This window comes from Augochlora pura, chromosome 2 (genome assembly GCF_028453695.1).
Source record: "Augochlora pura isolate Apur16 chromosome 2, APUR_v2.2.1, whole genome shotgun sequence".
NCBI lineage: Eukaryota > Metazoa > Arthropoda > Insecta > Hymenoptera > Halictidae > Augochlora > Augochlora pura.
In genome coordinates this window covers 3,453,109-3,468,798 of record NC_135773.1, presented here as the reverse complement: position 1 = coordinate 3,468,798, position 15,690 = coordinate 3,453,109, and the positions used below count along the sequence as shown (strand labels likewise).

At 40.8% G+C, this 15,690-nt stretch overlaps 1 protein-coding gene across 1 annotated transcript in view; it reads left to right on the top strand.

Annotated features, from left to right (window-relative positions):
* Window positions 1-260: 260 nt before the first annotated feature.
* Window positions 261-15,690, top strand: part of LOC144477396 (uncharacterized) — a 49,035-nt gene continuing 33,605 nt past the window's right edge. Inside the window, exon 1 of the mRNA XM_078195145.1 lies at window positions 261-637. The gene's annotated coding sequence lies outside the window, so the exon portion shown is untranslated. The remainder of the gene's footprint in view (window positions 638-15,690) is intronic.

The window sequence follows — 15,690 nt, the reverse complement described above, 5'->3', positions numbered from 1 at the left end:
ACAACGATTTAAGCTACGGCCTCAAGGTATGCAGGAGTAAAATCTATTACTGTATTTTTGTAACATGTCACTGGTGCCTTTATATGCACATGTACGCATGCGTACTCGAATTCGAAGTTCTAGAACCATGTTCATGAGAATCTAGTTATGAACGCATGCGCAATAGAAATCGGTTACTGAAGAACGCTGGACTTTCGCTGCTGTTCAGTATCACTGTGTTACGTTTGCTGTAACCATGCTGTAACGAACTGTAAGAACATCTAGATAGTTTTGATAATCCCAGTTGTATCCCTACCACTTTGTCAGCAGCTCCCTGCGTTGCTTTGCGTCGGCCGACGGGTAACCAGCCGTGGGGTCACCAGATAAATTATGTCAAACGGAGTGGTGTTACGAACGTGAGCGACTTCGGGTTTCGCTGTACCTGCACAGGAAAAGTATCGCAAAGTGCGCGTTCGTATGGTCCCAGTGTGATTTCAATGCAATTTATAAACTGGCCGCCGTTTTTTAGACTTTCGTTAAATGAGTGCTACCTTTAAATGATCGTACAAGAATCTGTGCTTCGGTATCGTCTTCATACAAATGAATGTATCTATATTGATTTCATTTAAAAAATCATGCTGACCCTGCACCACCAACTGTAAGTGTTACTGCTTGTTATATTGTTTGACTGTTTCTTCGATTGACACTCGCGAATTTCAACGTTCACTGGCAGTTTACTGTCATTAAATCTTAGGTACGCGTGTCTCTTTTTTCTTTTCATACTTTTTGCACGAAGCAAAGATACACGCGTTCGACGTGCTTCGACTCACAGAAAATGCATCTAAAATTTGAAAATATGATATATCAACGTGCTTGTATTTTGATTTCGGCGGTAATGTGATCGGATAGTTTTGCCGCTTTGGCAACTGTAACCTTTTAATTGCTTGCATCGTAATTCAAGATTTTTCAAATTCCAAAATTTTTTTCTAGTAGCTTATTTGTTTATTTGCATTATTGCATTGCATTGTGATCGAAGTTTAGTACAATTATCGATGCATCATTCATGTAACCGCCAATCACGACATGATATTTATCTTAAATAGAAATTATCTGAAGTAGTTGAGTTATATGATACGGTTTGTTTTTATTTTGTAAGTTAAAAAAAGAAACATGTTCTGCGAAATTATTTGCTTTTAATTGAAACATTAGAATTTGTAAAAAGTTTAACATCAAAACGATTTCAATTATTCAAATTACGTTATCTTTCCTTGTCGTTAAAAAAATGATTTTTTCGGAATTTAAGTTTTAGCGATTTTCGTTTATCTATCACATCTTGAAATCATAAAAATAAGCTAGTAGTAAATTATATGTTGAGAAAAGAAAAATATTGGCGCTGTAAATATTTTGTTACGAGAAAAGTTTGCGTTCACGCGACAACGATTTAGGGAATAATAGTCGATATAGTTTCATAGTTAAGAAGTCTTCCGAAGGATAGAAACAAATAATAGTTATAACAATAATGTAAGTAAAGTTTGATTATTCGCACGCTGCGTTGGGTTTATAATGTTCGTACACTAAGCACTATGCTCATACAATAAGTTCTGTATAATTCGGTTCCGCGTAAAAGTAATATGGCACAGCAGCATGGTATTTTCCTATGTTACATGTAATTTCGTTTAAAGACAATTGATGTCCCTAATTCGTTCGAATGTAACGGCTGAAGTAAGGTTATGAAACATTTGAACCGAAAACCATTTGTAACGTTAGAAGACTATGAACACGGATAAATTCTTCCGGTGCGTTTCCTTTCAAGGTCGGTGTTATTTTTACGGAGATAGTTAAATATTTTTGAGAACCGGTATTATGAATAATAAATTGAATAAGAAATAGAATAGAAAATGTATCTAATATAAAAATTAATTTATTAGGAACATTGAAGTTCAGATGATATTGATAGATTCTACTATCGACGTGAAAATAAACGTTCAGCTTGTCTTCATCGAGATTCCTAACTTATTCGATCATCGAAATAGGCAAGAAAATCATTAGCGTTACGTTCGTTAGAGAGACCGCAAATTTATCATGAGACTGAAATCGTTGCATGTTTATGCAAAAATGCAAACGCATGTACATATATTCATTCCATGGAAGTGATTCGCGGAAGATCCGATTAAACCGATTATAGTTTACCGCTATTCATTGAAAACGCTAAACACATTTTTATTAGATTTAGTCGTTAACAATTTACCAATCTTTCGAATTCTACTCGATTAGCTGGTAATAAAGTTATGCAGTATTAACGATTCGCTGTCTAGATCAGAATCCATCAAAACTTTTAAAATCAGTATTTTTATCGCAATCTAATCTAAGATCGTTTCAGATTTTACCGGATCACTACCTATAAAAATTTCATAGATAGCAACGAATTTTTTAAACAAATCATAAATGAATAGTTAATCTACACGATACACAATTTATCGCCTTTCATCACACTGAACTGTATTGGCATCTCATTGATTTCAGCAATCTTTCAGCTACTCGATATTCCACTATACAAATTAATTGCTTAAGCCTGGATAAAGAATTGTGTCACCTATATATGATTGATGAGGCAGTTAACGCGCTTGTCGAAGTGCTTTCCCGTTTAAGGAGGTCTTTTGGTCTAGAATCCGGAGGGTCGGGGAATCGATCCCTTTTACATTTTCCCAATCTCGATCTATTCAAGAACGTGCCCTCAAATCGCTCCTACGAAATTCGCCAAATTGTAAAACGTTACGGCATTGATATCTTATAGAGTTCCAAGGGTCCCGACGCCGTCGACGACCGTGTACTTTCGCGAAACTTTTAACACGTTCTTCTCGAAACTTACTTCGCAGACCTCGTCTTACGTTCTTTTTTTCCCGGAAACTAGTGTATTCCATCGACCACACATTTCATACATCTGTCGTCCTGGTCAGGATCCCCAAATGCCTCAGCGTGACACAAACTTCCAACGAATGGAACAGTGTGGTTAAAAACCTGTTACTTCGTCAATATACTTCGCATCCATTTGCGTTAATAGCACCCGTAATATTTAACCGGTTAGCTGTTTTCGACGAGTATACCCATCGTATCACAAAATGTTGCTCTTTGTTTATGACAAGCACACTGCTCGAAAACGGTTAACAAGTTAGGAAAGATATACAGGGCGAGCCAAATAACTTTTAAATTATGCATCGGATTAAAACGTGTTAAATACAAAAATTGCAGAGTTTTAGGGGCGAAGGATCTTAAATGGAAAATTTTGTGTTTAGAAATTTTATAGACTTCAATATTTTTCATCAAATTATTTTATAAAAGTGTTGCATTTAAGCAAAATATGAAGGAAATTAAGTATATTATAATTACGGTAATACAGACATTTTTCAAAGAGATTGTAACGGCTAAATAATTAAATATTGCTGCCATCGCAACCCTTTACACCGTGTCAAGTACATGAAAGGAAACACACGTGTTGGAAAATGGTGGAGGGGACTAGTTAGAAAATGGTACTTACAGCTTAATTTAGGCACCTGTTTGAATACCTGAAAAACTGTCAAAATCATCGTGACAACACCCATCTATATTTAACGATAGCGGTTCTCGCATAGACCGAGAAAAATCTTTCGCAAAAAATGGCACTCGTGGCGCTCGTCCGTGTTCGACCGCTCCAAAAACGCGATGACGGGCAAAAAAAGCCGGTCAAAGTGAAACCGTTCGATTCCCAAGTTCACGGAGCGGCCGAGAAAAAAATGGGAGAAGCAAAAGAGATGAGAGGAGAGAGAGACACAGGCGTTTCGTGCATTGAAACGTACCGCTTGGCGGGCGGGGTGACCCGCGTCGAGGCTACACAATGGCACATCTCTCTCTCTCTCTCTCTCTCCCTTTATCTCCTCTCATTCCGTCTCTTCTCTCTTTCCCACCGACGTCGTTTGAATATCCATGGCTGCTCTTCGCCGGGCTCTCGGGTTAATTGATCGGCCGGGATGTTTTAGTCCTCGTTGGCGACGCGACGCTCAGCTACCCGGCGTTGCCGCCGACATGGCAGCAGCCTGTGCGTCCACGTGAGATCGATCACTCTCGACCGGCACCGAGACCAGGCCGCAGCCGTATCACTTGTTCAACAGATGACACAAGACCAGTCTAAGAAGAAACGGCCCCGGTTTTTGCTACCGGCCAAAAACGATTCGCGCGAGCCCTCGGCCCAGATCCCGCCTCCGCCTGCGAGCGGCGGCCTCCCTCCTGTTCTGCTCTGTATATACCAGATACGCCGATACACGAGCGTAATCGTCGTAGGTGTTCTTCTCTGATCCCTTCGAGCTTCTGATATCTCTGCGAATGAGAATTTTCTGGCGGATTTTACTCATTGGAAACACGACGATCAGATTTTTATATCCGATTACGTTTAAATTGTCGTAATCTGGACATTTTGATGAGAGTATACGTGTTAGTCGCTTTTAGCGTTCGGTGTAGGTTTATAACGTTGATGACAGGGTAAAATTGTATAATGCGAGTGGGAATAATAATTTTCACTTTTTAAAGAAGCTTCGTAGACGTGATACAAAATTAGACTATTAAGATTATGCTATTATCCAAGCGGCTGTTACACTTTTGCCGGTGTAAAAAGAATGCGCGAAGAGAATACGAGCAGGTTCTTTTACGAGCGTTTTCTAATTATTGAAGCCATTGTGTATACCGTACAGAATGATAGCCTAGCATTAAACTGGGCGAGCTATACATACGTATAGTGTTACAAGCTGTTCCCTCCGGAACTACAGCAGATATTGACTCCGTTCTTTTTTTACATTAAATGGGACAAGGGGCTGACCGTTTGATGTGCAACAAATTTTTTTTTTCTGTGACATCTGCTAACCGGACAGTGTTCTTCTCCCCTTCATTGGGCAAGGAAATGGCATATTAGAGTCCTTGTAATTTCAATTCTTTTATCGCACGTACCAACATTTGGTTCTTGTGTAAATTCTATTTACTATTGTCGGTGTTCTCTAAAAGGACCCAAGGAAACGTTTGAATTATGTTTCTCGCTTATTGTTACATTTTTAAAGCATTAGTTTCCATCATGAAAAGTCCAAGGATTATAAATTTATATAAGATCAAAATTTTATTTGGTACTTTCATTATTTAAATTTTTGCAGCCTCGTTTTTGTCATATTGTATAAATCGGCAGTCGAATTACGACGAAGGAAAATCAGTGAAGACCTTTTCAGATTTTTCGAATTTATTACTATTAAATTATTTATTTAAAAGTTTTTGCGATCTTTAGAAGGGATCCCATTTAATTATTTTTTCCAACGATTTTTCACACAGTCCGCTGCACCGTTTGCAGCGGCAAACAATCCGAACTGCGACTCTCCTAGATATGATTGCCTAGAAAGAAAGTTAACGACGTCGCGTACGTAACATGGCTTTTTTCCCCCGAGTCGCAGAAGCGGTGCAAACAACACCGTGCAAACCGCAAGTTTCGTTTTAATCAATACTGTCGCGTGGTCGCGTGCAGAATTTTCTTTCCCTTATCGTGTGCCTGGTGCAAAACGGCAGGACCCGCAGGAGTGCATTCGACGCGCCGGCAGAAACTTGCATTTGCCTTCGGCGCCCTAAACGTTACGAGGCCTCTCCCACGCCACATTTTTCCTCTCTCGTGTACACGCGATAATACCCGGCTGTGTTAGATAAAAAATTATTCCTTTCTCTTGGCCGGGGCTTCTTATCTCGTCTCTCTCTCTCTCTCTCTCTCTCTCTCTCTCTCTCTCTCTCTCATGCCGTTTATCTTCTGCGTGAAACGATAAGGGGATGATATAATGGTACACTATATGTAGTAGCTTTCGACTGCTGTTTCCGCCTTTTTTTGTTCCCTCCCCCTTTCGAAGTGATATTTGATAAATGATTTATTTATAAGAGCAGCGATTAAGCTGCCCGAATCGGTTATTTAGGATGAACGGAAGTGATCTCAAATCTTTAGGGGTAATTAAGAACCATTTCGTGTATCTGGACAGAGGCTGTCATGATTTTTCTCTCAAATTTCAGAAGTCTATTATTAGGCTCGAATCATTTTCAAATCATAGAAAGTTTAAATCTTAGTATTTTTAATAGATTTAAATTAATTTTGAATAGGTGGATGAAGTTAATTTTATATTCTTTTTAACATTTATTTTTAGACAATAGTATTAAGCATTATATTAATAGTAATTTTCCGTCGTAGTTACAAATATTTTTTCACTACGTCTCGATTCATTTTCTATTGACCGATGCCAAATACGGGGGAAATAGAGTTGATTTCATATCTAAATGTAAATTTGCCCGGACTTCCGCCGGTAGTTACGTCACAGGTGTAATGAAAGTCGAATGGGATGAGTCCCGTCGAATATTGCGCCTGCAAGAAATTCGAGGGGAATGTAGTTCACATATTAGTACAGCTATAATCAGTCAACGCGATAGTCGTTAGGTAAATAGAAAAGAAAATTAAAAAGATCGTGACGACTCGAGTCCGAGTCGTTGGCTTATAATTTTGTCGACCACGAGGCGATGGCAGGTAATAATGATACAGAGACTGGAGAAAAGTGTGCATATAACTCGCAGCATGAGAAAACTTGAACAGTTTACTGTTTAATGGACGCGGGAATGAAAAAATTAATTGCGTATACTGTGGACAGTTTAATTATCACCATATGGGCCACCATATGGCAGTTTATGGATCCTGGATCTAATAAGATTTACCATGAACTATCCTGCATTGCGCATAACAATGAAGCGAATTAATATTTATGCGTATTTATAGCCAGATCCCGAAATTGACTCGCATAAATTGAAATTCTTGTTGCTGGTAGTTATCCTAATCCTAATCGAACGTCGAATAATTATTCCGTTATTCGGTTTTGGGGACTTTTGTTCATACTCTTCCAATCATATGTTAAAAAATTTGTTTGACAATAGTTAGTCAGTATTCACTTTTTCACACATTAAAATATGAAAACTTTTATAATAAGAATGTTGATCACCGCAATTTTTTAATTGTTAGAAAATATTTTTTACTCGATAATATACTAGCTATACCATAAATTTGAACCTTGAAACAACAACGTATAATAATTTAATCATGGAAAGCGAATTCCCAGATCACCGTGCGTTGATTAAAAATCGTCTGCACGTTTTCGGTATTTGTCGCGTCCTCGGAAATGACTTTAAATTATTGCATTACCAGATTTGCAGCGTCGGTTCAGGCTGGGAGATGCTGAAATAACCATTCTGTTTTCCCGAACGCTCTCTCTCGCCGTTAAAATGACTCTGTCGAACCCACTGCTACGCCCGGGTTGTCTAACCGTGTCTCCTGCCTTTTTGAAACGCTCGCCTAGGTTATAAAAGGCTGGACAGGAAAACAACTACGGAAAATGTCACGGCCTTGTGTCTCCCAGTCTCTCTCCCGTATCTGCAACTTCTCTATAAATACAGACTGGTTAAACAATTTCCCCCGACGCGACACGCCGAACGTAAAACTATTTTTTAGGCGAGCGAGCGAATCGTCGGATTTGCTGTTTCGCGAGAACACTAAATTGTTATAGTCTCCGTATTTATCTGCTCGAGGTAAATTAACTGGAATTTTTAGGCTCTATCTTGATTGTTATCTACTTTTACCATTGGTATTCTTTACACCTTGTTTTCCATAATTTTTACGATTCGATAAATATAACTTTTCTTTTTGCTAAATAGATATTTAAGTCTTACTTACATAATATTCTAGTAATGTGTTGGATTTCTTGAATTTATTTCTAGCTTTTAGACGTCATCGTTGACTCAAAAGATGACTTCTTACCCTGAAGAACGCCAGTGTACACAAAGGTTCCTTCCCTCGACAAGAATATTTGTTCTTCCTTTGTCTGGTCTTCCTCAAAACGAATTTGCCTTTTTTTTTCAAGTTGGAAATAGCTTAATTCCCAAAGAGTCCCTTTTGGCTCGGCGAGACAATGCCCGTGTTCCTTCAACGAACTGTGTATGCCCATAACAGTTCGCCGACGGTGCCAGCTCATTTCTAACAACAAAACCTTCCACCAACTTTTTTTTTCCATAATGTCCGAGGTACACTAATTTAGGTTGGGTCGAATGTGGCTCGGGCTCCGCTTTACGTCCGTCCGGCCTTTCCCACCGCTAATGAGATGTCCCGTCTGTTGGGTTTACAATTTCTTAGAATTGCGACCCTCGTTTTTCCGGCAATAAAGTAATCGTTGCACCTTCGTAGAATAGAGTTCTGCGCACCTTACAGTAGCATATTTCGGTATTGCAAGGTGCCTCAGCTCGCACAGTTTCGGTCACCTGTTCAGGACTCGCAGCTACACGCGGCTGTAATATGACATAATTCTGGATGTAGCGGGATTTCCCAGCTACATGCATCATTTGCTTATTACTATTGCACCGTGAACACTGTACATGCAAATAATCTCCCTCGAGGGGTCGCATCGGCCGGTTGGCTAGAATGATTCCTTAAGTGAAGGGGTAGCGGAGAAAGACCTCTCTTCCATGCAAATCGCGAACAAGCGAGAGAGACTTCTTCACAAAAGGACACTCCCGGTGTAAGGATAAAACGTTCGGATAGCAGAGGTTTCGGGTAACGGGTGTTCGCGTAACGGTGTATACACCGTACTGAAAAATCTTGAGCGTCAGTGTTAAGCCCCTCGCCTCTGTTTCCTCTCCCTTTTTCCTTCTCTTTTTTTTCCTTTTCTGTTACCTTTATATCTCGTCAATCTTCGTACCGGGTTGCATTCAAATGCCTCGCGCTTGCTCCCGTTCCCTCTGCCATGGTGGTGCCTGTCTTATCTCCTTTTGTTCCCTCCTGTGCACGGAGCGAATTCAATGTCAAAAGCAAGATGAAAACAGTCGGGTCGCCGACGAGCGAATCGAGAAAGGGACGGAATATCGATCGCGGGTTTAGGGTTTGTTGTACGAACGGGTTCCTAAGAGGCTGCGTACAACCGCCGACGATGGGGCAGGTCGCCGTCGATTCTTCCGTGCACATAATTAACCGGTTAACGAGATATACAAAATGTACCGGGATGACGAGTGCAACGGAAACGACGACTTTTTTCATTCTCTTCATCGTGGATATTTTTAAAAGTAATTTGTGGAGCATATTACGTTTTCGCAATGAAAGAACTATGGTATAGAAAACATAAAGTGGTATAGAAAATCATTATCGAATCGTCGTTCAATATTCATCCTGTATGCTTTCATCAGTATTGTGTTTCTCTATGACTCACTGCTTCTACTTATACGCAAATGCTAAGAGTCGATAACGCGTTGTTAGTTGTTTCGATCTATTATTTACAAACTCTCACTTTGCGTCACATGATTGTGTTCAACGAGCCCTGCCACGCTATTGTTAATTCGCGTAAATATTGACGCTGGTGGAAATAATCAACAGCGAGTATCGTAACAATTAAATGACGAATTACACGATCGGTAGCCACGAAAGAACGTGCTCTCTCTCTCTCTCTCGTAATGAAAAACAATGCCCGTGTCTAGCCACTTGTAAGTGGTCGAATTTTACTGAAAGCAAGAAAAGTGATGAATAATATAAAACATCGACAGAACAAAAGACGAATGAAAAGATAATCGATGGTTGCCGGCAGCAAGAAAATTCAGCAACCGAGGAGAAAAGTAATGCGATTTTCCGTTTCCATCGGGCGAAAGAGAATGCCCGCGCGGTGCGTCTCGGCGACTCCTTTTTCCGTTTGACAAAGCTTTTGTCAACTCCCCCCTTTTCTTTTGAACTTTTTAAAGTCGCCTTACGTCAAGGCCACAGTTTCGCGAAAAGTCCCGCGTGTAATCCAAGCCGCAAGAGAATCCCGCCGCTGTAAATTTCAATGCGGCCCAAGGAAAAAGGAGACTTTATTATACTTTTACGGCTGGAAGTTTCACAGAGTTTCAAATTCCCCGAAGAAATTCCGAGCGTTTGTCTTTTGTTTCGGGCCGAAACAATTCATTGTGGAAAACGGTGTGCCATTGCCTCCGAGCCCGTGAATCCGAATCGTCTTAGAAATTTCCGTCTGTACCAGCTTTCCACTGTGTTGTAATAAGCGGCCATTATGCTTCGTTATGAACTGTATTCGGAAACGAGGATCCATTCCGGCGCCGTTTGTTTACCGGGTCGGACTCTCATCCGTGAATTGTTTGAACAACCCGCGGCGGAGATCTTCGCGTGTATACTTTAAATACCTCCTTCGTCTCGGTCGAAGACATTTCGAATTCAAGGACTTTCGTTTACGATCTGTTCTTTACCGGATCCAATAAATATAGTCCTCGATTTAACGCATTTAGATCTCTGCTACACATTGGATAAACGTTCGAATTTTTCGATATTTTTTATTCACAAAAATGCATTTCATTTCGATCAATTTAGTTGGACACTTGACTTGCGAGCATTTAGTGGTATATGCGGATTTTTATGCAGTTTTAAAATTGTTTGCACTTGTTGCAAGAATCAACAAGTTACCTGGCAATAATAATTTTGCTTCAAAATTGAAGAGATTTCATTTCCACACCTAACACTATTATTGACGATCGTAATACGACAAATATTATCATTTGAATCGGTGCACCTAATGCACAATCTAATTACATAACACAGTGATATATAAAATTTCATACTTCACGCCTCGTGTCCTGTCCTCTGTTCGAATTATATAAGTTCCTTTCTGCGTGTCCTATAATAGCATTTTGTAAGCACAGTGGATCCAGGAAGTATGTACTGGCATTGCAAATTATCGGGATAGATTACCATTACAGTCTTCGATAGTCTAAGCTCGATACTCTGAGGAAAATGGCCTTAGGGCTATATTAAAATTCTTCTCTGCAGAGGATTACAAATGATACTGACAATTTATGATGACATTATATTCATGTCGATTATTGACATTTTAAAATACTTCTAATCGTATCTAAAATGTTTAATTCGCTCGGTATTGTCGTAAACGTTCCGAGTCCTCGGTCTAATCGTCGTTGAACAGAAAACCGACCGTGCCAATCCGTTCGGTACACTGCGAGGTAGCCTGTTCCGCGCGCATAACGGAAGCGTGCCGACATGGAGCGGCGAGCAACCGTCAAGCAACAAAGATCAAGAAATGCTGGTCTACCGAGAAATCGGCGCGCGCGTGGGAAGAGAGCGCTGTGGCGAGAAAAAGAGGGAGAGAGAGAGAGCGCGCGGAGGCATCGATGAATGAACTATTCCGCGCTATCAGCTGTACCGCTCGGACAGAGAACTTGTATTTTTCAACGATCCAGTCTTGTCCCGGTATTCCATCGAACCATGCCGGAAATCGGTGACAGTAATGCCGATACGTCGGACGTCATCCACGGCCCTCCTACACAACTCTCTCTTTCTCTTCCGCTTTCGACCGTCAAGGTCACTGCTAGCATTCGCAACACCCGACGAGTATCGGAAAACTTCCCCGTTTATGAATTTACCGCAAACCGATGGAAGAAACGGCGCGCGTGGCACGTGCTTGCTGGCCTCTCTCTCTCTCTCTCTCTCTCTCTCCGTTCGATTCGATTCGATTCAATTCACAATTGGCATTGTAAACGATTTCTTTTGATGCGGCAACAATACCGATAGACTGTGCCAAACAAAAATGCCGGAGGGCGCAGGGCTCTCTCCCTCTCTCGAGAGAGAGCTTCCCAGGGAAAGAAAAACAACGTATATACCGTTAGCCCTTGAATGTTCAGCCAATTGAAATGAACACGCGGATTCGATATTGTATCGATGTTTTGATATGTCCTAAAAAATTCAGATAAAAATGCCGCGTGTTTATTTAGTTTGCGTATGAAAATATTATATTCGAAGGCTTAACTGGATTATCATTATTGTAACCGAATTGAGGTACCGAAGTCTTTAGTAATTAAAGTAATTATTTAGAAATTCGTGTTAGATCATCATCTAGATTTGGATCAACGTTGTTACGAGTTACAAACGATTAAAGATAGGGAAAGTCACAGTGTCCCACGATTTTAATATCTCAACGCTTGTAGCCTGACTCTTTGCTAATTGGTTTCCCTAAAACTTTCAGTATGCATGTAAAGTTTGATTAGTTTCATTAATCTAACAGGTGGCTTGTAACAGAGATCCTCCCCTTGATGGCCCAATTATTGGAACATGCCTACTTTGAAACACTGCCCAATTGTGACCCCATCCTTGAAACAGTTACGAAAACTATATAATCAAAAACAGAAGTGAATGTAAACATTCTGCCTATATTTTTGAGCATTGTCTTTTACAAATTAAAAAAATATTTAATCGAATAGTGGTGCCGATTTATGAGACACGGGCATGGTACTTCGCTATTTTATTCGTAATACATTGTATCCGTATTAAACAAATATTTCATTAGGTGATATAGAAACATCAATCTATCGAACAGTAGCATAAATTTTTAACGATAATATTTTTAATGTTGCAATGAAATTGACGGACATCTTATATTTCCCGAGAAGCGTTTCATAACCAGGAACTTTTACTCGTGCTTTACCCTCCGATCTAGTCCCCTCATTGAAACGATTCATCCACAAACAAACGCAGCCGAGCCGTGCAGTTTGTTGACAAAGCCCCGTCGTAGGAGAAATCGCGAGTAATAGTAAGACGTTCCCGTACAAAGAGCACCGCCTTGGGAAACCTCAATAATTCCCTCCTAGCAGGATATCTCACCGGGGGCTGCCGGTAATTTGCTGCCGGTGACGGAATGACAGTCATCAGGATTTCGCGGCGGGCAGTCGCCCATTCGCAATGCTCCCGGCGGCCGAGCATTACTCTCCGGCAAGGAATTGTCGGCGCTGACCCACGTGTTATGCCAATCGTGCCTAACAAGGATCTCGAAGGACGCCGGGTTTCCTCAAACTTTCCCACCTATTGGAATTCCGCTGCCGACATCTGTTTCGAATTCGTTCCGCGCAACCGAGAGACGCCGCGGGAGCGGGGCGGGAGGGAGGGGGGAAAGTCAGAGAAGAGAGAGAGAGAGAGAGACGCTAATTAATCCCGCAAATAGAACGGTGGTTACCGGGTCGCCACAGGTCGGGGTTTGAAGGGCGGCCGGGATGCGGACCGTATTTTCCGGAGGATGGAAAATACGAACGGGACGACCGACCGCGCGCTGCAGTTCAAGGATAGAGCTGACGTCTAACGCGGCTTTGTCCTGAGTTTAGCCGAACGGCCCATAACGGCAGCCGGTCGTTAAAGTTTCGACCCTTGAAAATATACCTGCAAAGCCATTTGACAGAATTTCGTAAAAATGGCGAAGCCGTAGCCCGTTTCGGGAACCCGCAGATAACCGCAGTCACTTGATTTATATTTTCAAACCATTGCGTTAAAGATAATTTAAAAAAATAAATGCTGTATACATATTTAAACGCACGATAATATAGCTTGCAAATTTAAATGTTAAGTAGAAAGGTCGCTACGATATCAATTTTCTACCAGCCTGTACACGTCACTACCGTACTCCCATATTCTTGATTATGTTTGTTATTTTCGTTTTATTGTTTTGCGTCTACATAGAAAATTCACAGATTCTGACTATTGCTCGGCCCAGTTTGCTAGAAGAACCCGTTAAAAGTGGATGCCTGCGCAGGGGGGTGCCGCGGCTGTTTCGCCATAAACCCGCGCCCCTGTATCCCATTCGCGACGACGATAATTGGCTAATTAAGTCACCCTCACGTTCGACCGTTGCCCCCGCTCCGGCGTTCCGGTAATTCACTTCCAGGCATCTCTTCCTGTGACACAACAATGTAGGTCAATCGACGCGTGTGCCATAAACTGTCGGCTAGGTGAATTCGCTTCACGCTTCCGATGATCGTTTGACTAACGGCTATGCGCCCGGCCACCACCCGGCCACCACCCGGCAAAATTCGTTACGCACGCTAAAGAGGTTTTCGGACGGTTGAACTCCGGCGGATCTTTACGCGTTTCGCACGGATTCTGGGAAAATACGTGGACGCTCGTGTTATTAATAAATTTTGATAACGCTCTTCCTGATGCTCGTTTGCCGCGGTGTAACGTTGCAGTTTCATATGGAAAGCTATAAATATGCTGCCTGTCCCATTCATAAACTTGGAAATGCTATTAAAATGTTAACTTATTTAATCACTGTAATAATAATGTCTATACGATGCCATATGGCAATATTTTAGAAGAAATGCGACGGAATAAATAACAGCCGAATCAAAGGTTATAGCTCCGCAGTCTGCTTGTTATTTCCATAATCTTCTGATAAAATTCTTTACAAGGCGTTTTATTTAACACATGCTTGAAAATAAGCTTCGCTCACTCGACCGTGTGCTTATTACCTTCCAAACTGTGCCGTAAAAATTTTCTTATTAATAGCTCGATCGTGTTAAATATACGACAGAAACCGCATCAGACTTCCGTATTAATTACGCTCTAACCGCATAAATGTTCACAGTCTAATAACGATCATTGTTCAACTTCGATTCGCCAGAGTTCCGTGCAAACGAGCTTGGAAAAACTGATTTGTTTGGTGCTTGTAGACCGTACAAACTTTTACATTGTACCGTCATTACCCTTTTTTTTTTTTACCTCGGTACACTTTTCGAAACTGGCTTACTGTTGGCGATACTCTTTTTATTCTGTTTTCACCGACCGCTGCGGCTTATTTTTTTTAAAAGTTGATCTTTTCCGTAGGCGTTGCCGCTTGTTTCACCAGCGGTGCTTTTCCGGAAAAACTCTAAATTTCTTTTTACGAAGTTTCTTCATAGACTATACTACAATCTTATCGTTGGCCGTGCAATCGTTACGCGGCCTTAAAATTTTGTCGTAGGTTCTATATTTATTTTACGAGGCCTGTGTAGCCTTGGTTTATGGGGTTCTTATAACTGTGATTTCAAAATTCTTTCGTAAGTACTATATTTGCTTTATGGGGTCCGTAATAGAGTCTGTAAATTTATCAAACGTATAATTGTCGCGCGATCCTGAAATATTTTCGTAACTTCTATTTTCTACGGTCTATAACAAGTTGTACGAATTTATCGAGGGACCTGCGGTTATTATGTAGTCCAGAAATATTTTTACACGCTCTATTATTAAGTTTAAGGTGACTGAATGGATGGAACAGCTCCGACTGGGCCGGCTCCTTATTCCCTTTTTCCCAGTTTCATGTTTCCCACGTCATTGCGGCTCAACCCTCGATCGGCCAACCGAAAATAGTGACGTAACAAGGCCAATCAAGTGTCTCCCTTATTTTTACCCGTCGAAAATAACTCGATAAAGAGGCTGGGGCTTCCTCCAATTTTTGTTCATGTTTCACTTTTAGAAATGCGGTATCGCGCAAAGGTTACTGGATCGTTCATTGATATTTCATACCGGTGACCGACGACCCTTACACGTTTCTCAGAAATAGTTACGCCACAGACTGCAGAATAATGCATTAGCCAATTTTGCTTTACATTTTGCATTAACGAATTGATTTATTTAATAACACGTTTTAGTCTTCGATGGGTATTCATATTTGAAACGTATCATTGGATCGACGACTTAAAAAGATCGCGAAATGCGAATTTGATTAGAATTTGTATTTCAAAGTAGTTAATGATGTGAACGAAATCATGATGATACAGTATAGGAAATAATCTGTGGAAACATATTTATCTGTTTGGACATGCCCTCTTAGGAGATATAACGGTTGA